This window comes from Macaca nemestrina, chromosome 4 (genome assembly GCF_043159975.1).
Source record: "Macaca nemestrina isolate mMacNem1 chromosome 4, mMacNem.hap1, whole genome shotgun sequence".
NCBI lineage: Eukaryota > Metazoa > Chordata > Mammalia > Primates > Cercopithecidae > Macaca > Macaca nemestrina.
The window spans coordinates 31525717-31545661 of NC_092128.1; the positions used below are offsets into that span (position 1 = coordinate 31525717).

At 38.7% G+C, this 19945-nt stretch overlaps 1 protein-coding gene and 1 long non-coding RNA gene across 3 annotated transcripts in view; one reads left to right on the forward strand and one right to left on the reverse strand.

Annotated features, from left to right (window-relative positions):
- Positions 1-12860, reverse strand: part of LOC105474786 (uncharacterized) — a 31377-nt gene extending 18517 nt beyond the window's left edge. For both annotated transcript variants that reach the window (XR_982955.3, XR_982954.3), the window contains exons 1-2: positions 12739-12860; positions 2406-2492 (exon numbers count right to left, since the gene is read on the reverse strand). This is a non-coding gene — a long non-coding RNA (uncharacterized lncRNA). The remainder of the gene's footprint in view (positions 1-2405; positions 2493-12738) is intronic.
- A 140-nt stretch (positions 12861-13000) lies between these two features.
- Positions 13001-19945, forward strand: part of LOC105474805 (zinc finger protein 800) — a 113411-nt gene continuing 106466 nt past the window's right edge. The window contains exon 1 of the mRNA XM_071094547.1: positions 13001-13065. The gene's annotated coding sequence lies outside the window, so the exon portion shown is untranslated. The remainder of the gene's footprint in view (positions 13066-19945) is intronic.

Below are 19945 nucleotides of genomic sequence, written 5' to 3' on the forward strand. Positions count from 1 at the left end.
TTTTTTTTTAAAAACATGGTAAGGTCATGTCTATGAAGCATAAGTTAGTGTGGCTCAAACCTGTCCAATTTCACTTCTGAACAGCCTGGAAACTTCTGAGTCTTTTTTTATTTTTTTTCTGAGACAGAGTTTCACTCTGTCACCTAGGATGGAGTGCAGTGGCATGATCTCAGCTCACGGCAACCTGTGCCTCCAAGGTTCAGGTGATTCTCCTGCCTCAGCCTCCTGAGTAGCTGGGAATACAGGCGTGCACCACCATGCCTGGCTAATTTTTTGTATTTTTATTAGAGACGGGTTTTCATCATGTTGGCCAGGCTGGTCTCGAACTCCTGACCTCAAGTGATCCGCCGGTCTTGGCCTCCCAAAGTGCTGAGATTACAGGCGTGAGCCACCACGCCCAGCCTAGTTACCTTTTTTGATTGAAAAAGAATTTAGTCCAGGAAAATTTAGTTCTGGCTTTCCTTAAATGCAGACGGGGATATCTTTCAGTTCCTGACAGTTTTTTTTTAAAGGGCATCTGTGGTGAATTAAAGATGGCCTCAAGTTATTTAAAATTCCCGCCAGTGAGAGGCCCATTTCTTCTCCCTTTGAATCTAAGCTGGCCTGGATTACTTTGATCAGCAGAGTACAACAGAAGTGACATGATGCCAGTAGTGAGCCTGAATTTTAAGAGGTCTGACAGCTTCCTCTGTTCTTGGCACCTGATCTTTAGTCAGCCATCAGATAAGAAGTCTAACTACTCTGCTGAAGTAAACATGTGGAGAGACCCTGATATTACATAGTGAGGGAGAGGGACTCAGCAGAACCCAGCCTTTTGCAATCTCTGCAGAGACATCAGGTACATGAAAGAAGCATCATGGACACTCTGGCCCAGCCCAGCCACCAGCTGAATAGCACGAGTGACCCCAGTTGATGAGACATGGAGCAGAAGAATCACCGAGTTGAGCCCTTCTCAAATTTGTGACTTGTAAAATTATGAAACAAAGTGGATGCTGTTTTAAGGCACTACATTTTATAGTAGCTGTTACACAGTTACATAGCTAGAAGGGCAGGTTTTCAGGCAATGGTGGCTGGGATGGCACAATGCCCCATAATTCTGCTCCTGGCTCAAGTGTATTCTCATGTCTAACTCTAGAAATGGAGACCCTTTGTATTTAAAAGGACCAATAGCCATTCTAGCAGTGACTTGTGGGTTTTATTCATACCTTGAGAACTTAAGAACTGCAGTATTTGGCGGACACAGATGATCTTTCCAACTCAGCCTGGGAAGTAGTGCCAATGGATACATAGTAAAAAGCTTAGATGACTTCCATGATGTCAGCCTCAGAATGTTTAGGATTTTTTTTCTCAAACACCCTATCTTACTTTAATTATATTTTATTATTTGGTAGTTAAACCCTGCATGGGCATTTTCCTGTTTTTAGCTAAAATGTTCTTATAGAGTAGTACTTCCTTTCACTGAGATAAAAACTACATCTTTTAAGCTTTGAGTTGCATCCTCTAGGTCTGGGATATTAGGATGTAGTGAAAAAGTCTATATTACCATATTTACATTTCTATGAATTTACAGCCTTCAAATCCCCAAAATTGCCATATTTTGGTCTCTTGTTGTCATAGATTTTCATTGGCTTTCTAATACTTTCTAGTAAAATAATTGGTTTTACTTCTCTAATTTTTCTTTAATTTTTAATATGTATTTTTTTGAGGCTTGGCAATTAATGTATGGGATGGAATAATTTTGTGTTCCATGTTCTGTCTGATCCTAGCTTTCTGTTGGGTTTATGATTCACAGGAGCCTGTTGGACTGAGGTGGTGACCCTCTCCCTTCCCACTGATTATGGATATTCCCAAAATGTTTCTCATTGGCAGCGATCCTACAAGTCTACATAACCCTTTCTTTTCCCCAGGGGTTTGAATACTGTCTTTTAAAGACTCAGTTTTTGCACTGGGACCCAGTTCAAATAGCACAGAACCAGATTAGTTCAGCACCATAAACCTGTATCCATCAGACTTTGAGTGTCACCTCTGCCGGGTGATACCTGCTGAACTTGCCACCCAATCAAATTAAATCCTCTGGAGAGACCCTCAGCATGGAATAGATGAGCACCCCTGGTGATTCTGCTGTCTAACCCATTCCCTTGATCTAAAAAATCGCTTTTAGAGAGCCTAGTTTCAACTTATTTTTACTTCCTTATGGACCATGTAGTTGAGTCCAGGGTGATTCCAAAGCTCATCTAAGTGAAGATAGATTTTTTTTTCCCCCAGAAAACTAAAAAGCAAACAGTCAATCCATTATTATGGAAATGTTCAAACATACACTGTTTTAGTCTTAGTCCGTTTTCTGCTGCTTATAACAGAATACCTGAAAGTGAGTAATTGATATAAAAAAAGAATTTATTTCTTACAGTTACGGAGGCTGAGAAGTCCAAGTTCAGGGGAGCCACGTCTGGTGAGGGTCTTCTTGTTGACTGGGACTTTCTAGAGTCTGGAGGCTGCACAAGTTATCACATGGCAAGGAGGTTGAGCATGCTGACATGCTAGCTCAGGTCTCTCCTCTTCTTCTTATAAAGCCACCAGTTCCTCTCCCATGATAACCCATTGATCCATTAACCCGTTAATCCATCAATTCCATTACCTTTCAATAGCCCCACTTCTCAATACTGTGCCACATTGGGGATTGTTTCAACATGAGTTTTGGAGGGGACAAATATTCAAACCTTAGCATACACAAAATAAAGAGAATAGAAAAGTAAATGTCATGTACCCATCACTCAGCTTTAACAATTATCAGTATATATCTAATCTTACTTCATCCATGTTCCTAGCCACTCCCACCCCTAACTTCTCCCCACAACCCCACTGAATTATTTGAAGCAATCCAAGATATCCTATAACTTCATTTATAAATACTTCAGTATTTACCTCTAAAAGATAACAAATTCTTTTTTAACCAGAATACTATATCATGTCTATAATACTTATTAATATTTTCAGGAAACAGTTTAAAGTATTCCAATAAAATAACTTGAGCTCCTATAATAGTATTAATGTAGGCTTAAATGACTTTTCCTAAAATGCATTACCTATCTTTATGCACTCAGTATGAAATCATCCAGCAATTCATCTTCATCCACTTGACATACACTATTGAAGGAAGTTTAAAACTTATCTACAAACTCTGCTTTCTACACAGTCACCTTTCTTTATATTAGCATTAAATAAGATCAATTTGAGCACTAATCTCTAGGAGAAGAAATGTTCTTGACACATCTCCACCCAGGGAAAGTTGTACTCAGTATTTACCCTGTCATCTCCCATCCTTATAAAGCCAATTCCCCATCCACATCAAAACATTCATATCAGAATATTTCTTTCATCCCCTATTTAAAAAAATAAAAGAGAAACTATTATTATCTAGAGGATTTTCAATCAGCTTTACTGAGGTATAATTTACATACAATAAAATCCACCTATTTGATGTGGACAGTTCAATGAGCTTTGAAAAATATGTGCAATCATGTAACAGCCACTACTATGAAGATATAGAATAATTATATCATTCCAAAGAGTTCTCACATATGTCCACCAATACTCTACAGCGTGGCCTATGGTAATGTCCTGTCTGCTTTGTATCACTATAGTTTTGCTATTTCTAGGATTTCATGGAAATGAAATATTTTGTGTCTGGCTTCTTTCACTTAGCCTAATATTTTTTAAGTTCATTCCTGTATCAGTAGTTTGTTCCTTTTTATTGCAGAGTAGTATTGCATTCTATGAATATACCACAATTTGTCTATCCATTCATCAGTTGATGAACACCTGTGTTTGGGTTGTTTCCAGTTTTGGGCTATTATGACTATATCTCCTATGAACATTTGAATATAAGTCTTTGTGTAGATCTATGTTTTCATTTTTCTTGGGTAAATACTTAGGAGTGGAAGTACTGAGTCATATCGTAAGGATATATTTAACTTTATAAGAATCTGCCAAATTGTTTTCCATAGTAGCTGAACCAATTTGCATTCCCACCAGAAAAGTATGAAAGTTCCAGTCTCTCCATATCCTTGACAATTGTCAATATTTAATTTTAACCATTCTAAGGATTTTGTGTTAGTATCTCATGATTTTCCAATTAGTAATTATGTTGAACATCTTTTCAGATACTTATTTATGTATCTTTTATAAACTTTGTATTGTATCTTTTGCTTATTTAAAAAATCCGATTGTTCATCTTCTTATTGTTGAGCTATAAATTATTTTTCTTCTGGACACAGTCCCTTATCAAATATAAGTATTATGAATATTTCCCTAAGTTTGTGGCTTATCTTTTCATTTACCAAACAGTTATTTTTGAAAAGTAAAAATTTTAAATTTTGACGGAGTTCAGTTCATCAGCTTTTTCTTTTAGAATTTGTATTTTTGTGTTGTATTAAAAAAATCTTTGCCTAACCCAAGATCAATAAGATTTTGTTTGTTATTTTTTTAATTTTTGTGGGTACATGGTAGATATATATATTTACAGAATATGTGAGGGGTTTTTGGACTTTTTTTTTTTTCTTTTGATGGAGAACAGCGTTTTGCTATATCGTCCAGGCAGGTTTAGAACTCCTGGACTCAAGCTGTCCTCCTGCCTCTGCCTCCCTAAGTGCTGAGATTACAGACGTGAGCCATTATGCCTGACTACATGAGATATTTTGAAACAGGCATACAATGAGTCATAATTGCATCAGGGTAAATGGTATATCCATCACCTCAAGCATTTATCATTTACTTGTGTTACAAACAATCCAGTTATACTCTTTTAGTTGTTTTTTAATGTACAATAAATTATTGTTGATGGGTCATTCTGTTGTGCTATCAAATACTAGATCTTCTTCATTCTATGTATATTTTTATACCTATTAATAATCCCTCTCCCACTATCCTTCCCAGCCTCTAGTAACTATCATTCTGCTCTCTATCTCCATGAGTTCAATTGTTTTAAATTTTAGCTCCTGCAAATAAGTGAGGGCATGAGAAGTTTGTCTTTCTGTGCATGGCTTATTACACTTAACATAATGACCTGTAGCTCCATCCATGTTGTTGCAAATGACAGGATCTTCTCATTTTTATGGCTGACTAGTACTCCATTGTGTATATGCACCACATTTTCTTTGTCCATTTGTCTGTTAATGGATACTTAGGTTGCCTCCAAATCTTGGCTATTGTGAATAGTGCTGGAATAAACACTATCTCTTTGATATACTGATTTCGTTTCTTTTGGGTATATACCCAGAAGTGGGATTCCTGGATCATTTGATAGCTCAATTTTTAGTTTTTATGAGGAGCCTCCAAACTGTTCTTCGTAGTTGTTGTACTAATTTACATTCCCACCAAAAGGGTTCCCTTTTCTCCACAGCTTCTCCAGTATTTGTTATTGCCTGTCTTTCGGATAAAAGCCATTTAACTGGGGTGAGATGAGATCTCACTGTAGTTTTGATTTACATTTCTCTGATGATCAATGATGTTGAGTACCTTTTCATCATATACTTTTTGCCATTTGTATGTCTTCTTTTGAGAAATGTCTATTCAAATCTTTTGCCCATTTTTTGATTGGATAATTAGATATTTTTCTGAAAAGCTGTTTAAACTCCTTGTGTATTGTGGTTATTAATCCCTTGTCAGATGGGTAGTTTGCAAATATTTTCTCCCAGTCTGTAAATTGTCTCTTCCCTTTGTTGATTGTATCCTTTGCTGTGCAGAAGCTTTTTAACTTGATGTGATCCCATTTGCCCATTTTTGCTTTGGTTGCCTATCCTTTTGGGGTACTGCTCAGGAAATTTCTGCCAGACCAATTTCATAGAGATTTTCCCCAATGTTTTATTGTAGTTGTTTCATAGTTTGAGGTCTTAGATTTAAGTCTTTAATCCATTTCAATTTGATTTTTGTGTATGGTAAGAGATAGGGGTCTAGTTTCATTCTTCTGCATATGGATAGCCAGTTTTCCCAGCACTATTTATTGAAGAGATTGTCTTTTCCTCAGTGTATGTTCTTGGGATCTTTGTCAAAAATGAGTTTACTCTAGGTAGGTGGGTTTGTTTCCAGGCTCTGTATTCTGTTCCCCTGGTCTATGTGTCTATTTTTGTGCTAGTACCATGCTGTTTTGGTTACTATAGCTCTGTAGTATAATTTGAAGTCGGGTACTGTGATTCCTCCAGTTTAGTTGTTTTTGCTTAGGAAAACTTTGGCTATTTTGGGTCTTTTGTTATTCTATATGAATTTTAGGTTTGTTTTTTCTATTTATGTGAAGAATGTCATTGGTATTTTGATAGGGATTGCATTGAATCTGTAGATTGCTTTGGGTGGTAATCACATTTTAACAATATTGATTCTTCCAATCCATGATCATGGAATATTTTTCCATTTTTGGTGTCCTCTTCAATGTCTTTCATCAGTGTTTTATAGTTTTTGTTATGAGATCTTTCACTTCTTTGGATTAAGTTAATTCCTAGGTATTTAATTTTTTGTGTGGCTATTGTAAATGGGATTACTTTTAAAATTTCTTTTTCACATTGTTCACTGTTGGCATATATAAACACTATTGATTTTTGTATGTTGATTTTGTATCCTAAAACTTTGTTGAATTTATCAGTTCTAATAGTTTTCTTGTGGAAAACTTAGGTTTTTCCAAACATAGTATCATATCATATGCAAACAAAGATAATTTGACTTCTTCCTTTCCGATTTGGAAGGAAAGCAAGTGTGTCCTTATAGCTTTCTCTTGTCTGACCTCTCTAGTGAAGACTTCCAGTACTATGTTGAATAACAATGGTGAAAGTGGGCCTCCTTGTCTTGTCCAGATCTTAGAGGAAAGTCTTTTAGTTTGTTCCCAGTCAGTATGATACTAGCTATGGGTCTGTCATACATCCCTTTTATTTTGGTGAGATGTGTTCCTTCTATACACAGTTTTTGAGGGCTTTATCATAAATATATACTGAATTTTGTTAAATGCTTTTTCAGCATCAGTTGAAATGATTGTGTGGTTTTGTCCTTCATTCTGTTGATATGATGTATCAAAATTGATTTACATATGTTGAACCATCCATGTATTCCTGAAATTAATCCCATTTGGTCATAATGAATGATCCTTTTAATGAATTGTTGAATTTGGTGTGCTAGTTTTTTGTTGAGAATTTTTGCATCAATGTTCCTCAAAGATATTGGCCTGTAGTTTTCTTTCTTTGATGTGTCTTTGCCTGGTTTTGGTATTAGAGTAATACTCATAGAATGAGTTTGGAAACATTCCTTCCTCCTCTGTTTTTCTGAAATAGTTTGAGTAGAGTTAATATTAGTTCTTCTTTAAATGTTTGGTAGAATTCAGCAGTGAAGCCATTGGGTCCCACGCTTTTCTTTGCTGGGAGACTTTTTATTACAGTTTCAATTTCATTACTTGTTATTGGTCTGTTCAGGTTTTTGATTTCTTCTTAGTTCAATCTTGGAGGGTTGTATGTGTCTAGGAATTCGTCCATTGCTTATCAGTTTTTCAGTTTATCGGTATATGGTGGCTTTTAGTAGCCTAGAAATATTTCTGTGGTATTTGTTGTAATGTCTCCTTTTTCATCTCTGATGTTATTTATTTGAGTCTTCTCTTTTTTTTCTTTGTCAGTCTAGCTAAAGGTTTGTTGATTTTGTTTATCTTTTCAAAAAACCAAGTTTTTGCTTCATTGATCCTTCATATTTTCTTCATTTCAGTTTCACTTATTCCTGCTCTGATCATTATTTCTTTTCTTCTACTAATTATGAGTTTGGCTTGCTCTTGCTTTTCTAGTTTTTAAAGATGTATTGATAGGTTGTTTGCTTGAGGTTTTTCTACCTTTTCGACGTAGGTGTTTATAGCTATAAACATTCCTGTTAGTACTGTTTTTGCTCTATCCCATAGATTTTGGTATGTTTTATTTCCATTATCATTCGTTTCAAGAAATTTTTCAATTTCCATCTTAATTTCTTCATTGACTCACTGGCCACTCAGGAGCATATTGTTTAATTTCTATGCATTCATATGGTTTCTAAAATTCTTCCTGTTATTGAGGTTTTTTTTTCTTTTTTTCTATTTTGTTATTGATTTTTAATTTTATTCCATTGTGATCAAAAAGATACTTGATAGAAATTTATTTATTTGAATATTTTATGACTTCTTCTGTGGTCTAACATGTGGTCTATCCTTGAGAATGATCTACGTGCTGAGGAGAAGAGTGTATATTCTGCAGCCAGTGAATGAAAAGTTCTGTAAATATATATTAGATCCATATATAGTGCAGATTAAGTCCAGTGTTTGTTGATTTTCTGTCTGGATGATCTGTCTAATGCTGAAAGTGGAGTATTGAAATCTCCAGTTATTATTATATTGGGGTCTTTGTCTTTCTTTAGCTCTGGTAACATTTGCTTTATATATCTGAGTGTTCCAGTGCTGGGTACATATATATTTAAAATTGTTATATCCTCTTGCTCAATTGACACGTTTATCATTATATGATGACCTTCTTTATCTTTTCTTATAGTTTTTGTCTTGAAATATGCTTTGATAAAAGTATGGCTACTCTGTTTTTTTTTTGGTTTCCATTTGCATGGAATGTTTTTCCATCCCTTTATTTTCAGTCAATGTATGTCTTTATAGGTAAAGTGTGTTTTTTTGTGGGAAACAGATCGTTGGGTCCTGGTTTTTTTTGTTTTTGTTTTTGTTTTTTAAACCTATTCAGCTAGTCTTTCTTTTGATTGGAGAGGTAGTCTGTTTACATTCAATGTTATTATTGATAAGTAAGGACTTACTCCTGCCATGTAGTTATTTGTTTTCTGGTTGGGTTGTGGTCTTCTCTTCCTTCTTTCCTTCCTTCTGGTCTTCCTTTCAGTGAAGATGATTTTCTTTGGTAGTATTAATATGGATTGGCTGTATCCCCACCCGAATATCATCTTGAATTGTAGCTCCCATAATTCCCACGTGTAGTGGGAGGGACCTGGTGGGAGATAATTGAATCATGTCAGTGGTTTCCCTCATACTGTTCTTATGGTAGTGAATAAGTCTCATGAGATCTAATGATTTTATAAGGAGTTTCCCCTTTTGTTTGGCTCTCATTCTTTCTTGCCTGCCACCATGTAAAATGTCTTTTGCTCTTTCATCATGACTGTGAGGCCTCCCCAGCCATGTGAAACTGTGAGTCAATTAAACCTTTCCTTTATAAATTACCCAGTCTCGGGTATGTCTTTATTAACAGTGTGAGAACAGACTGATACAAGTATGTTTTAATTTCTTGCCTTTTATTTCGTGTGTGTTTGTCATATGTTTTTTGATTTGAGGTTACCATGAGGCTTGCAAATAATGTCTTAAAATCCATTATTTTAAACTGATGACAACTTAACACTGATTGTATAAATAATCAAAGGGAAAACTAACAAAAACTCTACACTTTAGCTTCATCCCCACTCTTTTTTTGTTGTTTCTATTTATAGATTATTGTACTATTACTTGAAAAGTTGTTGTAGTCATTATTATTATTATTTTGAGACAGGGTTTTGGTCTGTTGCCCAGGCTGGAGTGTAGTGGTGTGATATAGCTCACTGCAGCCTTGACCTAGCAGGCTCGAACAATCTTCCCACCTCAGCCTCCTGAGTAGCTGGGACTACAGGCACTTGCCACTACACCTAGCTAATTAAAAAAAATTTTTTTTTGTTAGGAATAGGGTCTCACTGTATTGCCTAAGCTGGTCTCAAACTTCTGGGTTCAAGGGATCAGCCCGCCTCAGCCTCCCAAAATGCTGGGATTGTAAGAGTGAGCCACCAAGCCTGGCCTGTAGTTATTATTTTTGATAGATTCACCTTTAGTCTTTCTACTCAAGATATGAGTAGTTTACATGCCACAGTTACAGTGTTATAATATACTATGTTTTTCTGTGTATTTATTATTGCCAGTGAGTTTTGTTCCTTTAAATGATTTATTATTGGTTATTAATATCCTTTTCTTTCAGATTGAAGAACTCCCATTAGAATTTTCTTCTTGTAGGACAGGCCTGCTGTTGGTGAAATCTCTCAGCTTTTGTTTGTCTGGGAAATACTTTATTTCTCCTTAATTTTTTTTTTTTTAAATAGAGATGGGATCTCTCTGTGTTGCCCAGGCTGGTCTTGAACTCCTGGGTTCAAGTGATCCACCCACCTCAGCATCCCAAAGAGCTAGGATTACAGGCGTGAGCCACCAGACTTGGCCTCCCCTTCACTTTTAAAGGATATTTTCACTGGATACACTTGTCTAGGAAACCTTCTCTTTAATGCCAGGAACTCTTAGTTTGCCCTTTTGAGTTTATTTTTTAGATTTCCTAGGTATGTTTCATTCTTTTAAATACTTTTTCTTTTGTCTCTTGTGACTGTATATTTTCAAATAACATGTCTTTAAACTTACTAATTCTTCCTTCTTCTTCATCAATTCTGCTTTTAAGAGACTCTGGTGCATTTTTCAGTATGTTAATTGCATTTTCAACTCCAGAATTTCTGCTTGATTCTTTTAAATCATTTCTATCTCTTTGTCAAATTTTTCTGAGAGGATTCTGAATTCCTTCTCCGTGTTATCTTAAATTTCATTGGGTTTCCTAAAAACAGCTACTTTGAATTCTCTGTCTGAAAGATTACATATCTCTGTCTGTCCAGGATTGGTCTCTGGTGCCTTATTGAGTTTGTTTGGTGAGGTTGTATTTCCCTGGATAGTCTTGGTGCTTGTGGATGTTTGTTGGTGTCTGTGCATTGAAGAGTTAGGTATTTATTGTAGTCTTCATAATCTGGGCTTGTTTGTAATCATCCTTCCAGATATTGAAGGGTCTTGGGTATTGTGATATAAATTTTGTCATTGCAACCATATCTGCATTAGGGGGCACCCCAAGTCCAGTAATGCTGTGGCTTGTGCAGACTTGTAGAGGTACCACATTGATGGTATTGGATAAGATCCCAAAGAATTCCCTGGATTACTAGGGGCAGATTCTTGTTTTCATCACTAACTTTCTCCCAAACAAATGTAGTCTCTCTGTGCTCAGCTGCCTGGAACTTGGGGAGGGGGTGACACAAATACCCTGTGGCCACACCACTAGGACTGCACTGGGTCAGACCTGAGACCAGCATAGCAGTTGATATTACATAAGGTCCATGGCTACTGCCTATGTTCCATCAAGGCCCTAGGGCTCTAAAATCAGCAGGTGGTGAAGCCAGTCAGGCTTGTGTTCTTCTTTTCAGTGTAGTGAGTTCTTCCTGGCCTTGGGTGGGTCCAGTGATGCTGTCCAGGAGCCAGAGCCTTGAGTCAGACATCTTAGGAATCTACCTGGTGCTCTATTCTACTGTGGCTGAGCTGGCACCAATGCAACAAGACAAAGTTCTTCCCACTCTTTCCTCCTCTTTCCACATGAAGAGGAGTTTATCCCTGTGGCCGCCACCATCCCAGGCCCATGGCATGTACTGTTTGGCTCCCACTGATGTTCACTCAAGGCCCAAGGGTTCTTCAATCAGCATGTGGTGAATGCTACCAGGCCGGGGACTCTCCTTTCAGGCAGTGGGCTCCTCTGTGGCCCAGCGCAGGTCCAGAAATGTCTTCTAAGGGCCAAGACCTGGAATTGGGGATCCCAAGAGTCTGCTTGGTGCTCTGACCCCACTCCATTAAGCCATTTTTGCATTGCTATAAAGAAATACCTGAGATTGGGTAATTTGTAAAGAAATGAGGTTTACTTAGCCCACAGTTCTGCAGGCTTTACAGGAAGCATGGTACCCACATCTACACAGTTTCTAAGGAGGCCTTAGGAGGTTTCCAATCATGGCAGAAGGCAAAGGGGAAGCAGGCATGTCACATTGCAAAAGCAGGAACAAGCGAGACAGAAAGCGGGGAGGGGGATGCCATACACTTTAAACCATCCAGATCTCGTGTGAACTCAGAGTGAGAACTCATTTACCACCAAGGGGATGGCTGAAGCCATTCATGAAGGATCTACAACCATGATTCAAACACCTCCCACCAGGCCCCACCTCCAGCATTGGGGATTACATTTCAACCTGAGATTTGGGCGGGGACAAATATCCAAACTATATCAACCACTGTGGCTGAGCTGGTACCTAGGCTGCAAGACAAAGTCCTCTTTACTTGTTCTCTCCTTTTCTCAAGCAGGAGTCTCTCCCTGTAGTGACCACAGCTGGGAAGCCGGTATGTCTCTGAGTCTCACCCAAGGCCAACGGTGAGCACTGCTTGGTGCTTATTCATCAGTGCTACCACTGATGATTATTCAGTGCCCAGGATGTCTTTAGTCAGCAGGTGATACATTTTGCCAGGACTAGGTCTTTCCCTTCAAGGGAGTGGGTACCCTTCTGGCCAACAATATGGCTAAAAATTTCATCCAGGCGCAAGGGCCTGGAATGGGGCCTCAAATCTCTGCCTGGTGCCCTATCCTACTGTAACTGAGCTGGTATCTATGTTGCAAGGAAAAGTCCTTTTTACTCTTCCTGCTCTGCCTCTCAAGTAGAAGGAAGGAGTCTCCTGAAGCTGTGAGCTGCACTGCCTGGGGTAGGGAAAGGGGTGGCATATACACTCCCTTGGCTGCCCTGGCTAATGTCTCACTAGGTCACATTCCCCACAAGTCCACTGACTCTGAGCCCAGCACAGCACCAGGCCTTGCCCAGGCATTTCAGTCCTTATGGCGTAGACTGCCTTTCAAGCTTATTTAGAATGACAGAGCATTTTACCTCATGGTGGCAGGACTTGCTGGAATTCAGGTTTTGACTGCTGGGATGGGCTATTACTCTCTGGCTAGGGCTGGTCTAAATCTTCCCTCTGTCAGTGCTGGGTGAATTCTGCTTGCTGTTCCTTTCTGCTGTGACGACAGTGTTGCTAGGGCAACACTGAGTTCCAAAGCCCCACAATTACTATGTTCTCCCTCCCCTAAACACCCTGATTCTTTCTCGGTGCCACATGGTTGCAGCTGGGGGTGGAGAAGGGGTGGGGCTGACAATTAAAGACCATGTTTCTGAGCCTCTTCAGTGCCTCTTTCAGTGATGTGAAGTAAAAACCAGGTACTGTCACCACTCACCTGATTTTTTTTCTTATGAAGGTGCATTTTTTTTTTTTTTAGCATGGATAGTTTTTCAGTTTGGTATTCTAGGGTGAACCATTGATAGAGGCTTCTATTGGGCCATTTTACTGCCAGATTTTCAGTTTTCTTCTAGATATTTTATAGTTTTAGCTTGTACATTTAGGTGTATGATCTATTTTGAGTTACTCTTTGTTAAGGGTTGAAGTTCATTTTTTATTTTTATCTTTTTTTTTTTTTTAATTATACTTTAAGTTCTAGGGTACGTGTGCACAACGTGCAGGTTTGTTACATAGGTATACATGTGCTGTGTTGGTTTGCTGCACCCATTAACTCATCATTTATGTTAGGTATTTCTCCTAATACTATCCCTCCCCCGCCCCCCCACCCCATGACAGGCCCCTGTGTGTGATGTTCCCCGCCCTGTGTTCAAGTCATCTCATTGTTCATTTACCACCTATGAGTGAGAACATGTGGTGTTTGGTTTTCTGTCCTTGTGATAGTTTGCTCACAGTGATGGTTTCCAGCTTCATCCATGTCCCTGCAAAGGACATGAACTCATCCTTTTTAATGGCTGCATAGTATTCTATGGTGTATATGTGCCACATTTTCTTAATCCAGTCTGTCACTGATGAACATTTGGGTTGGTTCCAAGTCTTTGCTATTGTGAATAGTGCCACAGTAAACATATGTGTGCATGTATCTTTATAGTAGCATGATTTATAATCCTTTGGGTATATACCCAGTAATGGGATTGCTGGGTCAAATGGTATTTCTAGTTCTAGATCCTTGAGGAATTGCCACACTGTCTTCACAATGATTGAACTAGTTTACACTCCCACCAACAGTGTAAAAGTGTGCCTATTTCTCCACATCCTCTCCAGCATCTGTTGTTTCCTGACTTTTTAATGATTGCCATTCTAACTGGTGTGAGATGGTATCTCATTGTGGTTTTGATTTGCATTTCTCTAATGACCAGTGATGATGAGCATTTTTTCATGTGTCTGTTACCTGCATGAATGTCTTCTTTTGAGAAGTGTCTGTTCATATCTTTTGCCCACTTTTTGATGCTTTTTTTTTCTTGTAAATTTGTTTAAGTTCTTTGTAGATTCTGAATATTAGCCCTTTGTCAGATGGATAGATTGCAAAAATTTTCTCCCCTTCTGTACGTTGCCTGTTCACTCTGATGGTAGTTTCTTTTGCCATGCAGAAGCTCTTTTGTTTAATTAGATCCCATTTGTCTATTTTGGCTTTTGTTGCCATTGCTTTTGGTGTTTTAGTCATGAAGTCCTTGCCCATGCCTATTTCCTGAATGGTATTGCCCAGGTTTTCTTCTTGGGGTTTTATGGTCTTAGGCCTAACATTTAAGTCTTTAACCCATCTTGAATTAATTTTTGAATAAGGTGTAAGGAAGGGATCCAGTTTCAGCTTTCTACATATGGCTAGCCAGTTTCCCCAGCACCATTTATTAAATAGGGAATCCCTTCCCCATTTCTTGTTTTTGTCAGGCTTGTCAAAGATCGGATGGTTGTAGATGTGTGGTGTTATTTCTGAGGCCTCTGTTCTGTTCCATTGATCTATATATCTGTTTTGGTCCCAGTACCATGCTGTTTCGGTTACTGTAGCTGTGTAGTATAGTTTAGAGTCAGGTAGTGTGATGCCTCCAGTTTTGTTCTTTTTGCTTAGGATTGTCTTGGCAATGTGAGCTCTTTTTTGGTTCCATATGAACTTTAAAGTAGTTTTTCCCAATTCTGTGAAGAAAGTCATTGGTAGCTTGATGGGGATGGCATTAAATCTATAAATTTCCTTGGGCAGTATGGCCATTTTCACAATATTGATTCTTCCTATCTGTGAGCATGGAACGTTCTTCCATTTGTTTGTGTCCTCTTTTATTTCATTGAGCAGTGGTTTGTGGTTCTCCTTGAAGAGGTCCTTCACATCTCTTGTGAGATGGATTCCTAGGTATTTTATTCTCTTTGTAGCAATTGTGAATGGGAGTTCACTCATGATTTGGCTGTCTCTTTGACTGTTAATGGTGTATAGGAATGCTTGTGATTTTTGCACGTTGATTTTGTATCTTGACATTTTGCTGAAGTTGCTTATCAGCTCAGATTTGAGCTGAGATGATAGGGTTTTCTAAATATACAATCATGTCATCTGCAAACAAGGACAATTTGCCTTCCTCATTTCCTAATTGAATACACTTTATTTCTTTTTCTTGCCTGATTGCTCTGGCCAGAACTTCCAACACCATGTTGAATAGGAGTGGTGAGAGAAGGCATCCCTGTCTTGTGCCAGTTTTCAAAGGGAATGCTTCCAGTTTTTGCCCATTCAGTATGATATTGGCTGTGGGTTTGTCATAAATAGCTCTGATTATTTTGAGATATGTTCCATCAGTACCTAGTTTATTGAGAGTTTTTAGCGTGAAGAGCTGTTGAATTTTGTCAAAGGCCTTTTCTGCATCTATTGAGATAATCATGTAGTTTTTTTCATTGGTTCTGTTTATGTGATGGATTACTTTTATTGATTTGCATATGTTGAACCACACTTGTATCCCAGGGCTGAAGCTGACTTGATTGTGGTAGATCAGCTTTTTGATGTACTGCTGGATTCAGTTTGCCAGTATTTTATCGAGGATTTTTGCATTGATGTTCATCAGGGATATTGGTCTAAAATTCTTGCCAGGCTTTGGTATCAGGATGATGTTGGCCTCATAAAATAAGTTAGGGAGGATTCCCTCTTTTTCTATTGATTGGAATAGTTTCAGAAGGAATGGTACCAGCTCTTCTTTGTACCTCTGGCAGAATTTGACTGTGAATCCATCTGGTCCTGGACTTTTTTTGGTTGGTAGACTATTAATTATTGCCCCAATTTCAGAGCCTGTTATTGAATCTCTATTCAGAGATTCAAATTCTTCCTGGTTTAGTCTTGGGAGGGTGTATATGTCGAGGAATTTATCCATTTCTTCTAGATTTTCTAGTTTATTTGCGTAGAGGTGTTTATAGTATTCTCTGATGGTAGTTTGTATTTCTGTGGGATTGGTGGTGATATGCTCTTTATCATTTTTTATTGCATCTATTTGATTCTTCTCTCTTTTCTTCTTTATTAGTCTTGCTAACAGTCTATCAATTTTGTTGACCTTTTCAAAAATCCAGCTCCTGGAGTTATTGATTTTTCGAAGGGTTTTTTGTGTCTCTTATCTCCTTCAGTTCTGCTCTGATCTTAGTTGTTTCTTGCCTTCTGTTAGCTTTTGAATTTGTTTGCTCTTGCTTCTCTAATTCTTTTAATTGTGATGTTAGGGTGTCGACTTTAGACCTTTCCTGCTTTCTGTTGTGGGCATTTAGTGCTGTAAATGTCCCTCTACACACGGCTTTAAATGTGTCCCAGAGATTCTGGTACGTTGTGTTTTTGTTCTCATTGGTTTCAAAGAACTTATTTATTTCTGCCTTTATTTTGTTATTTATCCAGCAGTCATTCACGAGTTGTTCAGTTTCCATCCAGTTGTGCAGTTTTGAGTGACTTTCTTAATCCTGAGTTCTAATTTGATTGCACTGTGGTCTGAGAGATAGCTTGTTGTGATTTCTGTTCTTTGACATTTGCTGAGGAGTGCTTTACTTCCAATTATGTGCTCAATTTTAGAATAAGTGTGATGTGGTGCTGAGAAGAATGTATATTCTGTTGATTTGGGGTGGAGAGGTCTGTAGATTTCTATTAGGTCCAATTGGTGCAGAGCTGAGTTCAAGTCCTGGATACCCTTGTTAATCTTCTGTCTCGTTGATCTGTCTAATATTGATAGTGGGGTGTTAAAGTCTCCTATTATTATTGTGTGGGAGTCTAAGTCTGTTTGTAGGTCTTTAAGGACTTGATGAATCTGGGTGCTCCTGTGTTGGGTGCATATATATTTTGGATAGTTAGCTCTTCTTGTTGAACTGATCCCTTTACCATCATGTAACGGCCTTCTTTGTCTCTTTTGGTTTTCTTGGTTTAAAGTCTGCTTTATCAGAGACTAGGATTGCAACGCCTGCTTGTCTTTGCTTTCCATTTGCTTGGTAGATCGTCCTCCATGCCTTTATTTTGAGCCTATGTGCATGTTTGCACGTGAGATGTGTCTCCTGAATACAGCACACTGATGGGTCTTCACTCTTTGCAATTTGCCAGTCTGTGTCTTTTAATTGGAGCATTTAGCCCATTTACATTTAAGGTTAATATTGTTGTGTTTGAATTTGATCCTGTCATTATGATGTTAGCTGGTTATTTTGCCCATTAATTGATGCAGTTTCTTCCTAGCATTGATCGTCTTTACAATTTGGCATGTTTTTGCAGTGGCTTGTTCCGATTGTTTCTTTCCATGTTTAGTGCTTCCCTCAGAAACTCTTGTAAGATAGGCCTGGTGGTGACAAAATCTCTCAGCATTTGCCTGTCTGTAAAGGATTTTATTTCTCCTTCACTTATGAAGCTTAATTTGGCTGGATATGAAAATCTGGGTTGAAAATTCTTTTCTTTAAGAATGTTGAATATTGGCCCCCACTCTCTTCTGGCTTATAGGGTTTCTGCTGAGAGATATTCTGTTAATCTGATGGGCTTTCCTTTGTGGGCAACCCGACCTTTCTCTCTGGCTGCCCTTAACACTTTTTCCTTCATTTCAATGTTGGTGAATCTGACAATTATGTATTTTGGGGTTGCTCTTCTCGAGGAGTATCTTTGTGGTGTCCTCTGTATTTCTTGCATTTGAATGTTGGCCTGTCTTGCTAGGTTGGGGAAGTTCTCCTGGATAATATCCTGCAGAGTGTTTTCCAACTTGGTTCCATTCTCCCCGTCACTTTCAGGTACACCAATCAAATGTAGATTTGGTCTTTTCACGTAGGCCCATATTTCTTGGAGGCTTTGTTCGTTTTTTTCACTCTTTTTTCTCTAACCTCGTCTTCTCACTTTATTTCATTAATTTGATCTTCAATCACTGATACCCTTTTTTCCACTTGGTCAAATCAGCTATTGAAGCTTGTGCATGCGTCACAAAGTTCTCGTGCAATGGTTTTCATCTCCTTCAGATCATTTAAGGTCTTCTCTACACTATTTATTCTAGTTAGTCATTTGTCTAATCTCTTTTCAAGGTTTTTAGCTTCTTTGTGATGGGTTCAAACATCCTACTTCAGCTCGGAGACATTTGTTATTACTGACCTTCTGAAGTCTACTTCTGTCAACTTGTCAAAGTCATTCTCAGTCCAGCTTTGTTCTATTGCTGGTGAGGAGCTGCAATCCTTTGGAGGAGAAGAGGCGCTCTGGTTTTTAGAATTTTCAGCTTTTCTGCTCTAGTTTCTCCCCATCTTTGTGGTTTTGTCTACCTTTGGTCTTTGATGCTGGTGATCCACAGATGGGGTTTTGGTGTAGATTACCTTTTTGTTGATGTTGATGCTATTCCTTTCTGTTTGTTGGTTTTCCTTGTAATAGTCACGTCCCTCAGCTGCAGGTCTGTTGGAGTTTGCTGGAGGTCCACTCCAGACAGACCTTGTTTGCCTGTGTATCACCAGTGGAGGCTGCAGAACAACAAATATTGCAGAACAGCAAATATTGCTGCCTGATCCTTCCTCTAGAAGCTTCGTCCCAGAAGCTGCCTATATGAGCTGTCTGTTGGCCCCTGCTGGGAGGTGTCTCCTAGTTAGGCTACACAGGGGTCAGGGACCCACTTGAGGAAGCAGTCTGTCCATTCTCAGAGCTCAAATGCCATGCTGGGAGAACCACTGCTCTCTTCAGAGCTGTTAGACAGGGACGTTTAAGGACATTTAACTCTGCAGAAGTTGCCTGCTGCCTTTTGTTCAGCTCTGCCCTGCCCACAGAGGCGGTAGGCCTTGTAGAGCTATGGTGGGCTCCGCCCAGTTTGAGCTTCCTGGCTCCTTTGTTTACCTACTCAAGCCTCAGCAATGGCAGACGCCCCTTCCTCAGCCAGGCTGCCACCTCACAGTTCAATCTCAGACTGCTGCGCTAGCAGTGTGCAAGTCTCTGTGGATGTGGGACCCTCCGAGCGAGGCACAGGAGAGAATCTCCTTGTCTCTTTGCTAAGACCTTGGGAAAAGCACAGTATTTTGGTGGGAGTTTCCTGTTTTTCCAGGTAGTCTGTCACGGCTTCCCTTGGCTAGGAAAGGGAAATCCCCTGAACACTTGCACTTCCTGGGTGAGGCGACACCTTGTCCTGCTTCAGCTTACCCTCCATGGGCTGCACCCACTGTCCAACCAGTCTCAGTGAGATGAACCAGGTACCTCAGTTGGAATTGTAGAAATCACCCATCTTCTGTGTTGATCACACTGGGAGCTGCAGACTGGAGTTGTTCCTATTCAGCCATCTTCTGTACCTCATTTTCTTTATCCAGCCCACCACTGATGGGCACCTAGGTTGATTTCATGTCTTTTATATTGTGACTAATGCTGTGTTTAACATGCAAGTGCATGTATCTTTTTGGTAAAGTTATTTATTTTCTTTTTTATGTATAACCAGTAATAAAATTGCTGGGTTGAATGGTAGTTCTGGTTTAAGTTATTTGAGAAATCTCCAAACTGCTTTTCACAGTGGTTGAACTAATTTACACTCCCAGCAACAGTGTATAAGTGTTCTCTTTTCTCTGCAGCCTCACCGACATCTTTTGTTTTTTGACTTTCTAATAGTACCCTTCTGACTGGTGTGAGATAGTATCTCCTTGTGGTTTTGATTTGCATGTCTCTGATGATTAGGGATGTTGAACATTTTTTTTCATATTTTTGGTGGCTGCTTATATGTCTTCTTTCAAGAAGTGTCTATTCATATCTCTTGCCCATTTTAAATGGGATTATTTGTATTTTGCTTTTTGAATTGTTTAAGTTCCTTATAGATT